Below are 19,878 nucleotides of genomic sequence, written 5' to 3'. Positions count from 1 at the left end.
TTTACATACATATATGTATACAAATATATTACCTACTGGTGGTCGCCAGTCGGTAGTTATAGTTATAACCCTGTTTCTATAGGAAAAGCATTTTTCGATTCGCTAATAATGTTGGCGTCATTTGACAAATCTTCGCGAAATTCTCCCAAAAAAAAGGTCTCTCCAGGTCAGCTCCTAGTTGCTGAGAAATTAAAAAAATAAAAGCTTTACAGCGATTGGAAATTTTATTCAAGGCTATAGCCCGAACTGCTGAACGGAATTACACCAAAATCGTCAAAAATGTAGTTCTTGGTTCAGAAAGCAACCTTTTTTTAAAATGGTGTAAATCAGTTCAGTATGTGCTGAGAAAAAAAATATATATTGATATCTATGGCAGCGGTGGGTTCGTGACCCCTCCCGACCATAAACTTTATTCTAATTGGTTGCCAACACTCGAAACCAGGACATGTTGGCAGACATCTTGTGACTCAGTAGAGTGGCCTCTGCCATCAGGGACGGAGAATTCATAGAAGCATGCAATGCGGAAAGAAATTGCAGAGGCCCGACTCCGACTTACATCATGGCATTTATTTATTCATCTTGTCAGTGGCAGCAAATTCACTCATTCAGTCCTAACACGTTTCAGAATTTGTGCCTTCATCACAGGTTAGTGTATTTAAATCCAAGTGGTCACATGACCTGAGTCAGCCTCCTCCAGGTCCCAGAATGCACCAAAATGGATCATCCAAGTTCATGCTGCGGTGCCTTTTTCTGTATTACTCAATAGCTTTGTTTATATATATATTCACTGAAAAAACCATAGGTTATAGACCATATATAGTTAGGAATTAGCATTTACAAAACCTTGAAAATTCACTGAAAAAACCATAGGTTATACACCATATATAGTTAGGAATTAGCATTTAAAAAATCTTATTTTACTCACACAAAACCATTGAAATTCCATATATAGTTAGTTGTACTAACTATATATCGCGCACCCGCAATCCACTGCTGATCATGTCACATATTACATCATTCATGACATGGTCAGTGACATCACTGATGACATCACTGATGACATCTCAAATGACATCACTAATGACATCACTGATGACATCTCAAATGACATCACTGATGACATCACTGATGACAACATCCAGTGACTGTATGTTTCTGTAAAGTTAAAATATGTCTTACATATTGAAGAATGAGTGGATGTAGAAGTGTCTGAACAAAGGATTTAGTAGGTGCATGACTGACTGTATGAGTGAGTGATTAAATGTGTCTCACTGAGTGCATGGGTTAGTGACTAAACTGTCTTAATTTGTGCATCATTATGTCTGTTGTTCTGTAAACTGCTGCATGTGTTGATCAGTAGCTATATGATTAACTATATGGGTTATTGATTGGTTGCCCACGTATTTGTATGGGAGACTGAGAGTGTGTATGGGTGGCTGGGAGGTGTATGACTCTCTGCATAGATGTATGGGTTCAAAAGTGCATGTGGAAACAGCTGTATGGGCGGTTGACTGTGTGCATGACTGTATTGGTGAGTGAATAGATATCTCAGTGCTACATGTCAAAGTAAGTACATATGTAAAATACAGTACATGTGAGAGTTGACATATATAAATAACTGTGCATAAGAGCCAGTGAATGTGTGAGTGGCTGTATGGATCATTGTGAACTTGTATCCAGGATTGTATAAGTGAGTAAATATGTTTTAGTATATGTTTGAATAAGTAAGGTGTGTTTAACTGTATAGTTAAGGAAATGGAGGTGTGATTGATTGTTTGCATGACTGACTAGGTGTGTGTGTAACTTCATGGATGAGTGACAATCTGCGAGTCTGTGTTTACACTGAGTGTATCTAAGGTTATATTAGAGTCTGAAGAGGTTCATCGTATTATCACATGAATGATGTCATCAGTGATGTGATCAGTAATGTCAAATGAGATGTCATCAGTGATGTCATCAGTGATGTCATTTGAGATGTCATCAGTGATGTCATCAGTGATGTAATTTGAGATGTCATCAGTGATGTCATCAGTGATGTCATTTGAGTTGTCATCAGTGATGTCATCAGTGATGTCATTTGAGATGTCATCAGTGATGTCATCAGTGATGTCATTTGAGATGTCATCAGTGATGTCATCAGTGATGTCACTGACCATGTCATGAATGATGTAATATGTGACATGATCAGCAGTGGATTGCGGGTGCGCGATATATAGTTAGTACAACTAACTATATATGGAATTTCAATGGTTTTGTGTAAGTAAAATAAGGTTTTTTAAATGCTAATTCCTAACTATATATGGTGTATAACCTATGGTTTTTTCAGTGAATTTTCAAGGTTTTGTAAATGCTAATTCCTAACTATATATGGTCTATAACCTATGGTTTTTTCAGTGAATTTCATTGGTTTTTTAAAAGCTAATATCTATAGCTGTAAAATGTATTCTTCTTTAAATCCAAAATTATATTTCATATGTTTATTAATAAAAAAATGTTAATATTTTTTTTGTTTCGCTCCCGGTCCGCGAACCGGGAAGCCTCCCGTTAGCTCAATTTGATGCCGCGACCCGGTCCGCGAACCGGTAAGAAATCAACATAGTGACGGTATCGCGTTGCCGCGTAATGCGTCTTATGACGTACTGCGTTAGCGCACCCGGAAGTGCCCCGGGGCGCGGACCGAGGCGCGAAACGCAGCTCCCCGGAAGCGATCCGCGGCGTGTCGCGAAAGCGCGACGTATCGCGCTGCCGCGTAATGCGTCTTGTGACGTACCGCGTTAGCGCACCCGGAAGTGTCCCGGGGCGCGGACCGAGGCGCGAAGCTCAGCGACCCGGAAGCTAACCGGGGCGCGTTCCGCAGCGCGTAACATGAGCGTGAGAGGTCATGTGACTTGTTAATAAAACTTTTCATTGGTTCATTTCACTTTTGGTTTCATAATGATGTAAGGCTAGGTCAGGTGACCTAAAAATAACACTTTTCATTGGTTGAGAAGTATTGTTTTTCCCAAATGATGAAAACCCCTCCTTCTTTCCTCACTCTGACTTTCATCATTGTGAGAGGAAGACCTTCATTACTATATCAGAAATGGCTTCAGTAGTTGCTTCAGCTGGTGCACCCCCACCACCACCTCCACCTCCTCATGGGAAGAGAGTACCACCTCCCCAGGTGATGACCAACACTGAGGAGGAAGAGGAAGAAATGGATGAAGAGGAGGGAGAAGAACCACAGTTCTTAGTAGAGGTGCCCCGGGTTTCCCATATGAAAGCCAGTTTCATCTGGCAGTTTTATTCGATCCCTCCTGGCCAAAAAAAAGTCAATGCGAGGTATGTCACCTGCCTCATCTGTAAAGAAAAATTATCCAGAGGGACGGATAAGAAATATAGTTACGGGAACCACACTATGCACAGGCACATGACAAGGAAGCATCCACTCAATTATAGCCGGGCGGAAATACGGGATTTGCAGGAAAATCCAAGATCAACACCTGTGGCCAGATCAAGAATATCCATTTCATTGACACCAGCAGAGGCACGGGAAACTGTGCCAAACATACAAGAAAATTTTGGCCACATGATCCACACTTGTATGCACTGTCGTGCGTTGTTAGCATGTGGCAATATGAGCATAAATGCTATCAACCTGGCGTATGAACACCATAATTGCCCTAACCGCCCCCAGTAATTTTTTTTTTGCTCCTGTTGAGCCGGTGGAGAAGTGTGGCTCAGTGGAGAAGTGTGGCTCAATGGTTAGAGCAGGCAGACCTTGATGCAGAGCTCTGGCCAGGGACCAGGGTTCGATTCCCGCCTCAGAGGGTCTCCGGCTCATTAATTCCCCTGACTGGATATTCTCGCCTCAGTGCCTGTTCTGATCATGGGTCCCACGTTGCAACTCTGGGCAATAGCTTGCTTAGTCTCCACAACGGCCCCAAAAGCGCTGGGATGCCTGGCTGCACCTGGGGGGTGCCCAAGAGTGGACATTTCCCAGGAAAACCAGGAAGGGTTCCTAAGCGGTATACGGACAGCGCCGGGACACCTCCGGTGGAGGTAGCTGTGCGCTTTACAAATTCCGACATTTTATTTATTTACATTTTGTTTCCCCCCCCCCCAAAAAAACCAAAAAAAATATAAAATCGTTCAAAAAATACAAAAAAAACAAAAAATGTTCAAAAAATTAAAAAAAATATAAAACAACAAAAATATTAAAAAAAAAGTTCTTTTCAGAACTACCTTCCCTTTCAAAAAAAATTGCTAGAATGTTTAGCACTCTGGCAAGCTCTATTTCTTTTGGTTCGCTTCCCGGTTAGCTTCCCGGTACGCGGACCGGGAGCTAACCCAAAAAATTTTTTTTTTTTAAAAAGAGTAAGTATAAGGAAAGTAAACAGAGAGTGATGTTAAAAGAAAGACAGCTATAGGGAGTAAAGAAGAGATACTATTTAAGAGATCTATTTACAGAAGAAAAGACGGAAGAGGGTATAATTGTGAAAAACAAAATAGATAACGAAGTGAAAGAAAAAAAAGAGAGTATAACATTAACAAAGAAGAGTTTCTTGGAGAATGTGAGTGAATGTTCAAAATAAGATTAAAACATGAGGAATAACAGAGAGAAAAAATAGAAAACAGAAAACAAAAAATAACAGAAAAAGATTAATTGAAACAGCAAAGAAATGTAAGTAACATAGAGCCATATCATCAACATAGGCAATAAAAGTTTTGCAGCTTTTATTGGCAGAAATGTGTCGCTAAAGCTGCTTTTGCGGCAGAAAACTGCCGCTAAAACCACTTTTGCACCAGTTTTCTGCCAATAAAAAGAGCAATAATTTTATTGGCTGTGTTTATAATATGCCCCTTAGTGTGCTTCAACTACACAGAGAAAGCATTATGAACAAATAGTGATAGAGTGATCAGTCAAAGACACTAAGAGTAATAGAGACGGAGTGAGTGAACAAGAGTGAGGTACTATGAGAAGAGAGGGACTGACAAAAAGAGTGGAAGGAGTTGAGTAAGTAGGTAATAGAGAAAGGAATGAGGGAAGTAGCAAAGGCAGGAAACTGAGGGTTAAAGAAATGAAGCAGTGGAACTAATAGTAGTTAAATGTGATAGAAATGTAACGAAAAGAGTACAAAACATTTACCTTATAATTGTCGTTAAATTACTCACTTTTTGTTTTTATACTTTCAATCTGTGAAAGAGAGAACAAACATTTGAAAAATATTAAAACATGTATTTAAAAATTACAAAAGACAAGGGAAAAGATTGAAGGACAAACTTGATCTGCACAATGTGATTCGTAATGATAGGAAACACAGGTGATGTAAATGAAATAAGTGCAATTTATTTTGCTCATTTCACAATCACATCACTTGTGTTTCCTTTGCTTAGGTATCTCATTGTGCAGATGTAGTCTAGCATATGAAAGAATACGCAGAAGCGCAGCACTGCATGCAACAACTTTGACACTTACAGAAGCCTCACCTTCTCCATGCCTCCTACACAGTTCTACATATACATCATAAATGCAAACAGTACAGAATTAATTATACATGTTAAATGGTTTATTTTTGCTGTTCTCAGAATGTATCAAAATTCACTAAAAACAGTGACTTGAAGGTATTCATCATATAACAGTGGGGAAAAAAAACCACAATCAAAATGATTGTGTTTAAAAAACCCATACAACATAACAAATCAGAATTCAGAACTCCTTAAAGTTAACTTACTTTCCATGACGTCAAAGGATGTCCTATGAACAGCTTACACTCTGTTGTGCTGTTATTACTTTCAGCCCGCCACTTTCTGAAAGAAAATCTCCATCGTTTTTAAAAACATGTTACATGCAATAAATGACTTCTTGCTCTCTACCACAAGTTTCCACAAGGCCAAATCTTGTCAGAGCCATTTATAACTCTTGGATTTCTTGTAAGCCAATCCCGTCATTTGGCATTTCTGCAACTTTCAGAATTAAAATGTTGAAGATCATTTTCACAATCCAGGAATAGTAATATCTTCCCCTTCTTGCTCAGTCATGTTCTACATTTCCTATGACACTGATACTGCTTACTATGAAGCAGACTTACACTAACTCTATGACTACTACAATTATTTAATTCTCTACAATACTTTCAATCACAAAGCAATGTAAAACAGTAGACAGCATTGCAGACTTACATTCCCTCTACTCTATGTTTTGATTGGCTGCTTCAATTAGCTTATAAAAAGAAATAGTTTTTCTGAACTCATTCAAAGTGCACTTATTTCTCCATGACGTCCAGTCTTATGGTTAGAAGTTATGTCTCTGAACTACACTTATCCTCAAGGCCAAATTGTGTAGGAGCCATTAGAACTTCTTGAAATTCCACAGAGCACATCCCGAGATTCTTTCCCTAAAATTTTGGTTTTAAAAACACCAGGTAAGAGTTTTTAAGGTCATACGGCAATTTTTTTGTGAAAATTAAAACAGAATCGTTGCAGAATGACCAGCCATTTCTAGACTTTAAATAAGCTGTGTAATGTCCTGATGTTATTGAAGGGCCGTCATGATATATAATTGCTGCAGTTACAAAAGTCCTTCCTGATATTGACAACTGCGAAGCTACAAATTTTTTAATTAAAGTTGTCAATTTTGTTCCATCAGGCCTACATCGTTGGAACATTAAAATGACATACTGGCCATATGTTCGTATAAATAATGTGGACATCATTTCAGATTTACATTGGCTACACTCCATGTTGTGATCAGCTGCTTTTACTAGCTTATTAAAGGAGACTGATTTACTGTCTGGCAAAGTTAAATATATAAATCTTTCTGAGTCTACACTAGTAGTACTTGATACCATACAGTTCTCGCAGTCATGCTGCCATTGATAAGAAAGCCCAAACAGCTGATCTACATCTACACCTTCAGCATGCAATACATCAAGCATATACATTAAAAACTCCTGACAATCTTGCTGAATATTTTGAGAGAATTGTGTTTGGCCTGAACATCTGTCTAACAGATTTCGAATTTCAGACACACTTTCTATGTTTGTTCTATCAGTGCTACATTTCTCTAACACAGAATTTAACAAACTGCAAAATCTTTGATCAGAATTGACCACAATCTCTTCTTTTACATTTTCTAGAGAAAACAAAACATTAACCACTACATTAGCATAGCAGTTGACACCAGAACTGTTTTCAAATTGAAAACCAACAACATCTTCAACAGAATCCTTTTTGTTTCTGCTTGTAATTTTAGGTTCATCGACTTTTCGTCTTTTTGCTACAACCTCCCCAGTATTGGTCACATTTGTTCGTTTCCGGCCTACCACACGTTTCTCAAACAAAGGATACTGAGGCAAATGTGGCGCATACTCTCTTCTTAACCTATTGTATTCCTTAACACAATCTAGATCCGCACAAATGTTTGTGACATCACACTCAATCAAGTACAATCCCGATAAAGTTCTAACTCGTGACAATGCCACATATGCCATACCCTCCTTGAACACAGAACTGCCAATATTCACCAATGCACAGTCTACACTTAAACCTTGCGATTTATGGATTGTCACCGCATATGCCAAGCAAACAGGAAACTGCTTACGGCGAACATATAAGTCTTTTACAAGCAAAAATATAGCAGAGCAACGACCAATTAGCTGTACTTCCTCAATGCCATCAAATTTAATTTTTAAAAATTCAATTCCATCTCTATTTCTGTATTTTACAAAATCAACAACATTACCCATTGATCCATTTACCAGACCTCTTTCAACATGTAAATTCCTTCTTAAAATTATACGGCAGTTCAAGCACACATTCAGAGTCTTTTCAAAACCTGCAGTTTTAGATATACTCTTCTCTAATGAATCCAATTTTGTTTTCAGATTCTCAGACAAAATAATTGTTGATCCCATATGCTCTACTCTGTCAATAGCTTCCAGTTTCACAATCTCTTGCTTTTCTAAATGCAACATTTTGTTGTTGAATTTGGCACATTCTGCAAGAGTTGGCATCAAACATATTCCAGATTTCTTATCAGTAATTTTCTGAAAAATATTCTCAGGCACAACATCTTGTTCTGGATATAAATTTGACAGTAATCGTGCATGTAAAGCTTCTTTCCCATGCTCGGTCACTTTTCCAATTCTAACATCTTGTAGAATAGTCTTGTAAACTTCATCCTTCGCCTGACGCATATTTTCATGCAGTTCAGCATAATTGAAGTTTAACCATATATTGACGTTGCCAATGCTGCCTAGGCACTTCCTGGTATCTTCATGCGTGAGCATTTTGAACACAGGTTGCCCTTTCACTGGTGTCAGCTGCAGAAGATCTCCGAAAACAATGATGTGTTTGCCACCAAATAACACATCATACTCTGTTTTGAGAACTTTTTGCATTCTCAAATGCACAAAGGCAAGCATGACATTGGAAACCATGCTTACTTCGTCAATGATAAGAAGTTTCATTTTCCTCAAGATTCTTGAAACTTCAAAACAAGCATCTCCAGATAGCTTGTGATATTGTAATTTGTTGTCATGCTCCACTGGCAGCATCAGTAAACGATGTAAAGTAATCCCTTTAATGTTATGTGCTGCCAGTCCAGTTGGAGCGGTGACAACACAAGACAGCGATGACTCTGTCCTTTCCTGCAAATAGCATGAAATTGCTTTAATGAGGAAACTTTTTCCAGTTCCCGCTTCTCCACTCACGTACAGTCGGACAGGCTTGAACGACGTACATGAGCACTCTTTCTTGTCATGACTTAATCCATGATCAATTTGCATGGTAACTTCGTCATATATTTTCCTCTGCTCAACGTTGAGTTGTCTTTCCAACTCTTCTAAGTTAACCGCATCCTCCTGAGGATGTGCCATAGCTCTTTCCACTTCATTCATGGCAGTGGCAGCTTCATTTTCGATAACAGGTCCTCCTAGTGGATCCTGACTCAATGAAGCAGAACTCTGACTGTCCTGAGAACTGTCTCTGGCAATCTCGGCTGCAATCGTTGCTTCCTGCTCAATTTCCGCATTCAACATTTCTACATATTTGGGAAAAGCAGGACATTCTATGGTCTCCTTGGCGGCAGTGAAAGAGTCTTCGTAACAGAGGAAATCTCCAAGCAGTTCCTCTTCTGCACGCCAAGGCTTGAAAACTTGCAAAAGTGATAAATAGAAAAACTCCTTTTTTTCAGGAGATTCGCCACTCAATTTTCGATGGTTTACCAAGTGGCATTTTCTTTGCTTGACCAGACATCCCTCACTTCCTATTACAGCATACACTCCTTTCTCAGTATCTTCTTTGATGTTCCTCTTGAATATGTAATTTTGAAGAACCTCATACAGACAAACATTGTCGAGGTGACTGCTTCTATTTGGATAATATGTATCCAACATGTTGGTCTTCAAAATGTCGGTACTGTTTGGCTCCTTTTCCGCCAAATACTCAATTTCCCGCACAGGTTTCAGAACTCGATTACGCGTTGCAGCAAGACCAAGACTCGCCCAAATGATACTCCTGGACTTGGCATAGAGACTTGCTGAAGACAACCGGTCAGAGCATTCGTAAGCTCCAATTTCTCGATGCGACAACATCTTCAGACTGAAACTGTACAACTTCTTGCTGAGGCTCTTTTCATGGGAAATGTCCTCCCACATATCCTTCAATTCTGTCTTCTCTTTTTTGGTGATGTAAGACGTCACATACCGAGCCACAGCCATACAGTTATCAGCCACAAACTGTATATCCATGTTAGCATTCCACATGGACAAAATCACCGGGTTGTAGTCGTTGATGTACTTGGACTCTTCGTTCCTCTTCAAATTGTATGTGTTTTTAGGTGATTTCTTCATGACATTATGTCGCAGCGAAAACATCAAACTGTTTACTCTTCCTTTAGAAATCACCGGTCGTGGAAAGCCGAAACGACATTTGGTGTAGAACTTGTCCTTGTTTCGGAATTTACGACGGCAGTACTTTCCACATCGATGGCTTTGGAAACGCAGAACTTTTTCTCTTAGGCTTTTCTTCTCCTTTGCGTTTGGAACAGCACACGTAGAATACTGTTGGATGAAACTCATCACTGAGTCTTCTGGATCCGTTCCAAATTTAGGTGCATCCTTGATCCACAGCAACATATGTATATGAGGAGCACCTCTTGCTTGGTACTCCTTTCTCCAGAAGAAATCCAACACCTCTCCAAGAGGTGGATTCTTCTTATTCATGATGAAAGACATCATAGCTTCAAATCTATGATTGAAGTACCTACATACATTGACTGGATCCAAAGAGCACAGTTCTCCGGGTGTCTTGAATTCGATGTTATCTACGTTAGCATTTGCCTCTCGTAGAAATTCAAGTAAGTCTTCCCAGCCATACTCGGCACAGCTCAGAGTGAGGAACCATGTGGGAGTACCTAAGTTCCTCAGCATACATTTTAAATCACCATGACGACGGTACCAGTACTCATTAGTACCACGCTGACACGCCATGAGATTAATCAGGTGAGAATCCAAAATACTGTCTTGGACATTGACTTTATCCATAAAGTCACTTGCCGAGATGTTTTGCATGTGTATACCACTTTTCAAGATGTGGTTCACTGCATATGACAGTTCAGACAGATCGCTTTCAAACAGGAGATGAAACAAATAAGGAATGCATTGTCGAAACCTAGCATCTCCTGCATACAATCGCAAAGTCCGGTATTCAGAAGCAGGAATTTGATGAGGTCGCTCATCATATCTTCCTCCCTGACCTGTTGGAAAAAGCTGTGGGAAACACCGAGCTTCCAAACTTTCCTCCCAAACACTAATGGGACTCCCTTTGGCTTGTTTCATTTGAAACAACTCAATAGCATTCCCCATGACTTCCTTGGAATGCAAAGGATGAACACTATAATGTTCATATATTTCTTCACTAGTAGAGGGTTCTACTTTCTCAATTTGACCAGCACACAAATCGCTATCCTCTTCCTCACTTACTTCCTCTTCTGCAACATATACATTCTTTTAGTATTTATTATTTTTTTTCAAATACAATGTTGCCTTTTTAACTTTCCTAACATCTACTAAATCTTGCCATATTTTCTTATTCTTTGTCGGAACCCCATTAACTAAGATAACCAGAGGTTCCTCTTCCACTTTTTCTACTCCAATTGTGTTAATGTTTTTCTTCAAATCTAGAGGCAAATAAACAACTCTTCCCTTTAATCCTCTCTGTAAATCTGATGGAGGCAATTTCCCTGTCTTTGGCTCCATTCTTACAATAGCCTGAAAGGGATGGATACTTTGAATCAAAATAGATTCATAAGTATTTAAATCCTTCAATTCAGAAGGAATCTCAACCAATTCCAGATTATTATGAACTGCTCTAGCAGGCATCTGGTTTTGATTTAATTTGCAACAACAATAAGTACACACACGTTGATCCAATCCCAAATCAAAACAATTTTCTACCATCAAGTATGTTGCAAAATCCTTCCATTCACTATTATTTTCCCTTTCACTTTTTGCATATAAATCCACTAACTTAGTCTGATTCTTATAATAAGTGCGTCGACAACACACACAAGTGAAATTTGGCCTCTCACTTGATTTGACCTGAAATGTGACAATTTCCCTCTGAAAATTATCTGTACTGGAAACCTGTACACTATCTTCCACATTACCCGCTTCTTCTTGGTCAATTTCAACATTCTCCTCTTTACTTCCAAAGTAACAAAACTCAATTTCTTCACATATATTCTTCACATCTATTTCAGAACCATGCAAAAGAGCAGCGCATAATTGTTTAAGCATAATTGCTGGACTCTTAGCATAATACAACATTCTAACTAATTTCCTCACTTTATTATGATGCACTGCTAGCATTCTGAAATGATGAAAAACACTCTGGCATACCCTCCTGGAAAGACAAGCCAGTGAATGACCATGCAAACCTGTCACTTCTCTCACTCTGCAAGGATCTAATTCTTGCAACAACCTTATTTTCTGCTTCAAACTTTTCTTATTAAATGACCGTACAAAATCACAAAGCAAATTGATGGAATCCTGTCGCACACTACAAATACTACTACACTTCCAGGTGTACACAGGACCCTTAGCACGTCTTCCTAAAACCTCATTACCTAACACCTCTTCTGCCTCTGTTGTCACAATTTTTTCTTTTTCAACTGGACAACCATCTTTCACTTCATAAGCACGACCACTGGTGTCAACTGCATGCACCAAATCATTATCCTGGAAATAACTCTCCTCATTAAAAAATGCCTCACAGCTTGAACTATGAATCCATTCTCCAGAAAAAACTTCACAAAAATTACTATGATTAACTATTCTCTTCCATCTACTATTTCTTTTGAAATCATAAATTGCCTTGTTTAGCTTCCTAATTCTATTGATTATCAAAATAAATAACTTACGTTTAATTTCAAATGCCTGATCAATAACTTTCTCAACTTTTTTTTTTCTCTTATAAAAAACCACTTTCTGTTGACCTTTCTTAATATTTTTTAACAAATTGCCAATTATCCTGTTGCGGAACATTCGTTTACGAATGTCCCTAAACTGTTGTTTCCTTCTACTATCATGCACAGAGTTATCTCTTGCTCTAGCAGTAACATTTTTGATTGGCCTTTCCTTTCCATTTGAATTGGTTCTCTTTTTATGGACTGAAACATTTTCTGTAGTAATATTTTTTTTACTACACATATTTCTTATGAATGTTTTTGTACTCTTACCCGGTGCTTTCTTCGTGACTTGACAAATCTTTTTGTTAGAGGACTGCTGCTACTTTTGATTCACCTGCTGTCTTTGACGTTTTGCAGCCTTTCTCTCTCTTTCTTTCGTTGGCATGGTGAAATGTTGAAATGATCTGCAGTTGAATCTGTGGTAAAATATATAAAAAAATGTTATTAACCACTATTACCAAACAGTAAATCAATAACAGTGATCAAAAACTTAACACAGTACTTGACATTTTAAATAGAAGATTTTTTAGTCCTTGGCAAATTTACAATACAGAAATAGCAGAAAAGAAATGGAATTTATGTTCATGTTACCTGTGCTATTTTATATGTGAATCTGATCTAATTTTATGAGCATATTTTAATATTTTATTGAAGACACTACACATAACCTGTTTTTGAAGGTGTCTTTATTTTTAAATTAAACGGTTTACACTTTTACTTTTTATTTATTATAAATTTTAAAAATAAATGTTTATAGTTCCATAGGCTCAAGCAGGTCAGCTTCCCACCCTATGTCATATAATTCGGACAAATCTGCATCCTCATCACACTCTTCTTCATCCTCAGGATTTAAATCATCCAAGGGATCAACATCCACTGATGTTTCAATTACAAGTTCAATGATGAGGTCAAAATCAACTGATTGCAGATTGTCGCTCATGTTGATGTTGTCTTTATCTTTAAAGAAAGATAACAACAATGAGATGTTGCAGAGTAAGAGACAAATCTCAGAGGTTATAATAGTAAAATTGTTTAACAAGAGTAACATTTTGCAGCTATTATTTAGCCATGTCCAGCGATGCTGAGCAGGTGAAGCCTATGTCTAATTTTTCAGTGAACAGGACTCATCTCTTCTTAACCTTGGATAAGCCTCACCAACTCTGTGTCCCCTGCACATACTTAAATGTAAAGGGGCAGATTTATGTTAAATGGCACATCCCCAGGCATGCACCAGTTAACGTGCACCGCTGCTCAGCCACCCATGGTGTGCCGTATTTACAATCAGATAGGAGAAAGCTGCATCAAAACCCTGCGCCTGCTTTAAGCAGGCATAGGTCTTGATGCAACATTGTGGAGATGGGGCACCCCTGAGCCTTGCTTGAGCTGCATCGCACTTGCGATACAACTCCAGCAATCACTACCTTTACAGCACAGATACGTCACGCATCTGTGCCATTTTTGCCCCATGATGCCCCGCATTGTAAATGCAGCACACCATGGGTGGCGGAACAGCGGCGCAGGATGACTGGCACATCCCTGGTGATGCGCCAGTCATCATAAATCTATCCCTAAGCTTCTTATCTTTTTACAGATAAACCGCCATATGTACCATCAAACTATTTTGCATTTCCTAAATAGCGAATTTTAAGGAATAAATAGCAATTCTTTACCATTCCTAATTTGCAATGAGCAAATTGCTAATTGCAAATTACCCATTCATTTCCATGGGCTAGGAGGCTCATAGGAATGAAGGTTTAATTTGCGATTAGCAATTAGCTCATCGCAAATTAGGAATTTTTCCAAGGGTGCAGGGGTGTCTCAAGAACACCCTGCTGCACCCCTGAAAAAGAAATTTGGGGGCATATGGCACACATACATGCCCTAAGGGCATGTATTGGCGTCATATGGCACCTTTTCTTTCTTGGAAAAAAAGCTTTTTGAAAAGAATTCACAAATTAACACCAACTAGAAGTTGGTGGTAGTTTCCAAATCCTTAATGTCATTTTTTACATATTTTTTGTTTGATACATTGCATTTAAGTAATCGCAAAATTTGCAAATCCTTCAGTGCAATCGCAAAATAAGGAATAGCAAATTTTGCTATTCCTTATTTTGCATCAAACTTGTTTGATACATACCATTTGTCTAATTAACATTCGCAAAGGCCGAAATTCGCAGAATTTTGATCTTTGCGAATGCTAATTAGCTTGATGCATATGGCCCCAAGTGAGGCCTGTCTTGCAACATGGTGCATCTTTTGCATCACTGCTGCATCGGTTTCATGTGGCACGTTTTTTTTACACCATGGCACATCTGCCTAAATGCATCAATTTGTAATTTTGTCGCCTCATAGCAAATCTTTTGCACCGCCGCTGCATCATAAAAGTGACGCACAGTGGCGCAAAAGAGGCATACACCTATCATAAATGTGTCCCTAGCATTTTAAATGATTAATCCAGGATGACGATAAGGTGTGGCCTATCCAGAGGTTTGTTTAAGGTGAGGCCTCCTCAGGATTGCAGATTAAAGTTACGCTTGATGAAGAATACAGAGGAGATAATACATGTAAAGGCCTACCAATGAAGTAAGTTATGTCCACTTTATTTCGCCAGTCATCATAAATGTATCCCTAAGCTTCTTATCTTGTTACAGATGAACCACCATATGTACCATCAAACTATTTTGCATTTCCTAAATAGCGAAATTTAAGGAATAAATAGCAATTCTTTACCATTCCTAATTTGCAATGAGCAAATTGCTAATTGCAAATTACCCATTTATTTCCATGGGCTAGGAGGCTCATAGGAATGAAGGTGCAATTTGCGATTAGCAATTAGCTCATCGCAAATTAGGAATTTTTTCAAGGGTGCAGGGGTATCTCAAGAACACCCTGCTGCACCCCTGAAAAAGAAATTTGGGGGCATATGGCGCACATACATGCCCTAAGGACATGTATTGGCGTCATATGGCACCTTTTGTTTTTTGGAAAAAAATGCTTTTTGAAAAGAATTCGCAAATTACCACAAAATAGAAGTTGGTGGTAGTTTCCAAATCCTTAATGTTATTTTTTACATATTTTTTGTTTGATACATTGCATTTAAGGAATCGCAAAATTTGCAAATCCTTCAGTGCAATCGCAAAATAAAGAATAGCAAATTTTGAATTAAGGACATTTTAAGTCATTTCCACATGTGCAGTGTTTTCAAATTATGATTTGAAAATCGTTTTTGGGCAAAAGGAATGGTTTGCAAATTTATGACAAGGACATAATGGTGTATGCTTCTCTATAAGGCATTTCTCTGATGTCATTTTTCCCATATTACATTATAAGACCTTTCCCCATGGAGCACATTCCTTGTAAATATGCTCCCACCTGTGCATGGTGAATTTAGATTTTGACTGTTTGAGTCACATAGCCATGTTAAAAGTGACCCAAGAAAATTGCAAACGCTTTAAAAAAACACATTCATGTGTCTTAAGGACATTTTAAGTCATTTCCCCGTGGACAGTGTTTTGTAAGTGGCGCAAAAGAGGCATACACCTATCATAAATGTGTCCCTAGCATTTTAAATGATTAATTCAGGATGACGATAAGGTGTGGCCTATCCAGAGGTTTGTTTAAGGTGAGGCCTACTCAGGATTGCAGATTAAAGTTACGCTTGATGAAGAATACAGAGGACATAATACATGTAAAGCTCTACCAATGAAGTAAGTAATGTCCACTTCATTGCGCCAGTCATCATAAATGTATCCCTAAGCTTCTTATCTTGTTAGACATCAACCGCCATATGTACCATCAAACTATTTTGCATTTCATAAATAGCGAATTTTAAGGAATAAATAGCGATTCTTTACCATTCCAAATTTGCAATGAGCAAATTGCTAATTGCAAATTACCCATTCATTTCCATGGGCCAGGATGCCCATATGAATGAAGGTGCAATTTGCGATTAGCAATTAGCTCATCGCAAATTAGGAATTTTTCCAAAGGTGCAGGGTTGTCTCAAGAACACCCTGCTGCACCCCTGAAAAAGAAATTTGGGGGCATATGGCGCACATAAATTTTAACAACATTCCTTTACCTCAAAAACGATTTTCAATTCTTAATTTGAAAACACTGCCCACAGGGAAATTACTTAAAATGTCCTTAAGACACATGAAAGTGTTTTTTGATTGCCTTCCCAGCATGGTTAGGTCACTTTTAACATGGCTATGTAACACAAACATTTAAAATCTAAATTTGCCATGCACAGGTGGGAGCATATTTACAAGCAATTTGCGCCACAGAGAAAGGTCTTACATTAAAATGGGAAAAATAACATCAGGGACAGTCAATTGCCTTATAAAGAAGCATACACCATTATGTCCTTGTCATAAATTTAAAAACAATTCCTTTTCCCCAAAAACGATTTTCAAATCATAATTTCAAAACACTGCACATGGGAAAATTACTTAAAATGTCCTTAAGACACATAAAAGCGTTTTTTGATTGCCTTTGCAGCATGTTTGTATCACTTTTAACATGGCTATGTAACACAAACATTCAAAATCTAAATTTTCCATGCACAGGTGGGAGCATATTTACAAGCAATTTGCGCCACATAATTCATAATTTTCTCCTTAAAGCACACTATTCTCTATCTAAATTAAAGAAATATTTTCTCACCTTAGCAAATACTTTGAGTTTGAAAACAGTCTCAGAAACACACCAATTTGTCTTCAGCAGAGCAAAAGGTATGCACTCCAGAGTCTGCAGCTATCAAAAGCACAGAAATGCTGTAATTCTTCACACATATCTCTCATGTCACCCAATCAAAACTCTTCCCTCACTTTTTTTCAAATGAAAACCCTTCCCCCCTCTGCCATTGCATGCCTTTTCTGCATGGCAACCACCTCTTGGAAGACCTCTGGTGTTTGCAAGTTCACACAACAATGTTGCAATTGAACTCTGAACTCTCAGTGCACCTGCATATCCAGTGCATTCTTTCATTTAATGATTTTTTATTGACCATTCAAAATACATCTTTCAAATAACTCATCCATGCACCCTAACTTTCTGTTTTCAGCAATCAAAATCCACCAATCACTGTTACTGCTTCATGAACACAGAAACTCCACAGTTTTTTTCATTTTAAACTCTCATTTTTTCAACTGCCATTTCATTGCCACACTTCATCTGACTGCAGGAGAACCTTCTCTCACCATGTTTTCTGTCTGGATTGTTGGACATAGTTATATCCACTGGGCTCACAGGTATGCTGAGAACAGAAAATTACCTAACCTCAATTTACAAGATGTGGAAATTAAGTGGTTTGGCCACAGAGGATTAAAATGTCACCAATTGATACCATTGGTGAAAACCTTTATGCATTTGCCCAAACCTGACCTGTTAATTGTGCACTGTGGAGGTAATGATTTGGGCACTTTGACTGGGGTAGGTCTGGAAATGCTTTTAAAGGACACCTTTGAGCAATTAATGGCACTTTTTCCTCAGACTGCCTTGGTATATTCAAATATATGCCAAAGACAGAAATGGAGGTGGTCAAACCAATTTTGTCCACAAATTGAGAAGTCGAGGAAGCATGTAAACAAATCTGTTTCAGCTTACATGAGAGACCATGGAATGGGCTCCATGTACAACAATAACTTGCGTTACTACATGCAAGATATCTACAGAGGAGATGGAGTTCACTTCTCAGATGAGGGCAACAGAATTTTCACTCTGAATTTAAGACTGTGCATTGGTACCTACTTATAAGTACCTAAATGTACCATAAACCCAAAAGCTCTTCTCAGAGCTACCCTACATCTGATCACTCACAATTATTATTTTACTGTAACATTTTTCACTAGTTTTCAACAAAGTACGCTCCCTGGGGCGCTACCCGGTACGCGAACCGGGAGCTAACCTCGAGATTTTTTTTTAAAAAAATGTTTTTTTTTCGCACATATAAGCCTCCTCAGCCACCCTCACAAAACCTAGGGGGTCAAGATAAGTCTATCGTGCCCCCTTCTACCCATTCTGAACATTATTTGCCCTCCATTTTGTATCTTAATTCGACCGAAACACAAAATGGTGGACTCCCGTAACGCTTAAGGTTCGCGAACCGGGGCGCTCAACGGTTCACGTACCGGGTCGCTCCCTGGGAAGCGCACCATCAAAAAAGGTGGGAAAGTAGTTTACAGAAAAGCCACTGGAGACAATTTCACCAAATATAGATTAGCTCATACTACATACCAATCCCTACCATTTTCACAAATTTGATTGGAATTCCATTTAGCCATTTAGCCTGTAGACCTCTCTAAATACCCTGAGGTAAATTACTTCTCAAAACACATCTGAAGTGTTGGAATTGACAACCAATTAAAATGTTACTTTCATTTTCTACTTTTTTTACCTGACATTTGATTGGTTATGTACCTGAATATATATAAAAGAAGAGAATGAAACACAGCCATTTTGACTACTACTTCCTGGTGTACATTTCAATTGGATTTTCACTAATCACTTCAACTTCTTTCTAAAGGTAAGTTGTTATTTTAAAAACTGAACTATATTGTGCACTATAAGTTAATATGGTAAACTTTTTCTGATAGTTATATACTATCCCTCTGTAGTAGTTATAGATTTAGATAGACTTCTCTGTTATAGTTATGGATGGAGTTAGGCTTCTCTTTTATAATTATGAATTTACTTATGTTAAATCACATACACTTTTTTATATTCCTACTTCCACTCTGATACTATACACTGCCCAAAGATAAATTCTCTGTTAAAAAATGCCTATCTAAAATTAATCCCAACAGTGCCCTATCTCTACTAATATATATTTCTTTTATCCAAATTTCAGGCAACATGGAAGGCGAACAGAAATTTTCATTTCAAATTGTCCTGCAAGAGAGCAGCCAAGAATTAATTGATCCAAATTATATAGAATTTATGGATGAAACTTGGGACCAAGAACTACTGCAATGTGTGCAAGCAGTGGATGACCTCCTTCAAAATGAGGACATTTTACACCCTCATAGATTACAAGCTATGTTCAATGAAAATGACGACATTTCAGACAGTGAAATGTTAGAAATGTTATTAAATTTTGAAACACAATCACAATAATAAATAATTGCTTAAAAAATAAAAAAAAATAAAAAATAATCAACAAAACCAACAATCAATTAACATACAGTATTTGAAAAGTCTATCATTCATTTTTCATTGCAGTACGCTGCCCAGAACGCTTCCCGGTTCGCGGACCGGGCGCTCCCCACGGAAAAAAAACAAAAAAAATGTTTTGTTTTTTTTGCCCCGCGGGGCCCTTTTAAAACCTCCACATTAAACCTAGGGGGTCAGGGAGGATCTAGTATGCCCCCTTATGGTTATTTCCCCCTTTGTTTTGGCCTCCTCTTGTCTCTCAATCCTACCGAGAG

This window comes from Lissotriton helveticus, chromosome 11, assembly GCF_964261635.1.
Source record: "Lissotriton helveticus chromosome 11, aLisHel1.1, whole genome shotgun sequence".
NCBI lineage: Eukaryota > Metazoa > Chordata > Amphibia > Caudata > Salamandridae > Lissotriton > Lissotriton helveticus.
This window is presented reverse-complemented; position numbering follows the sequence as displayed.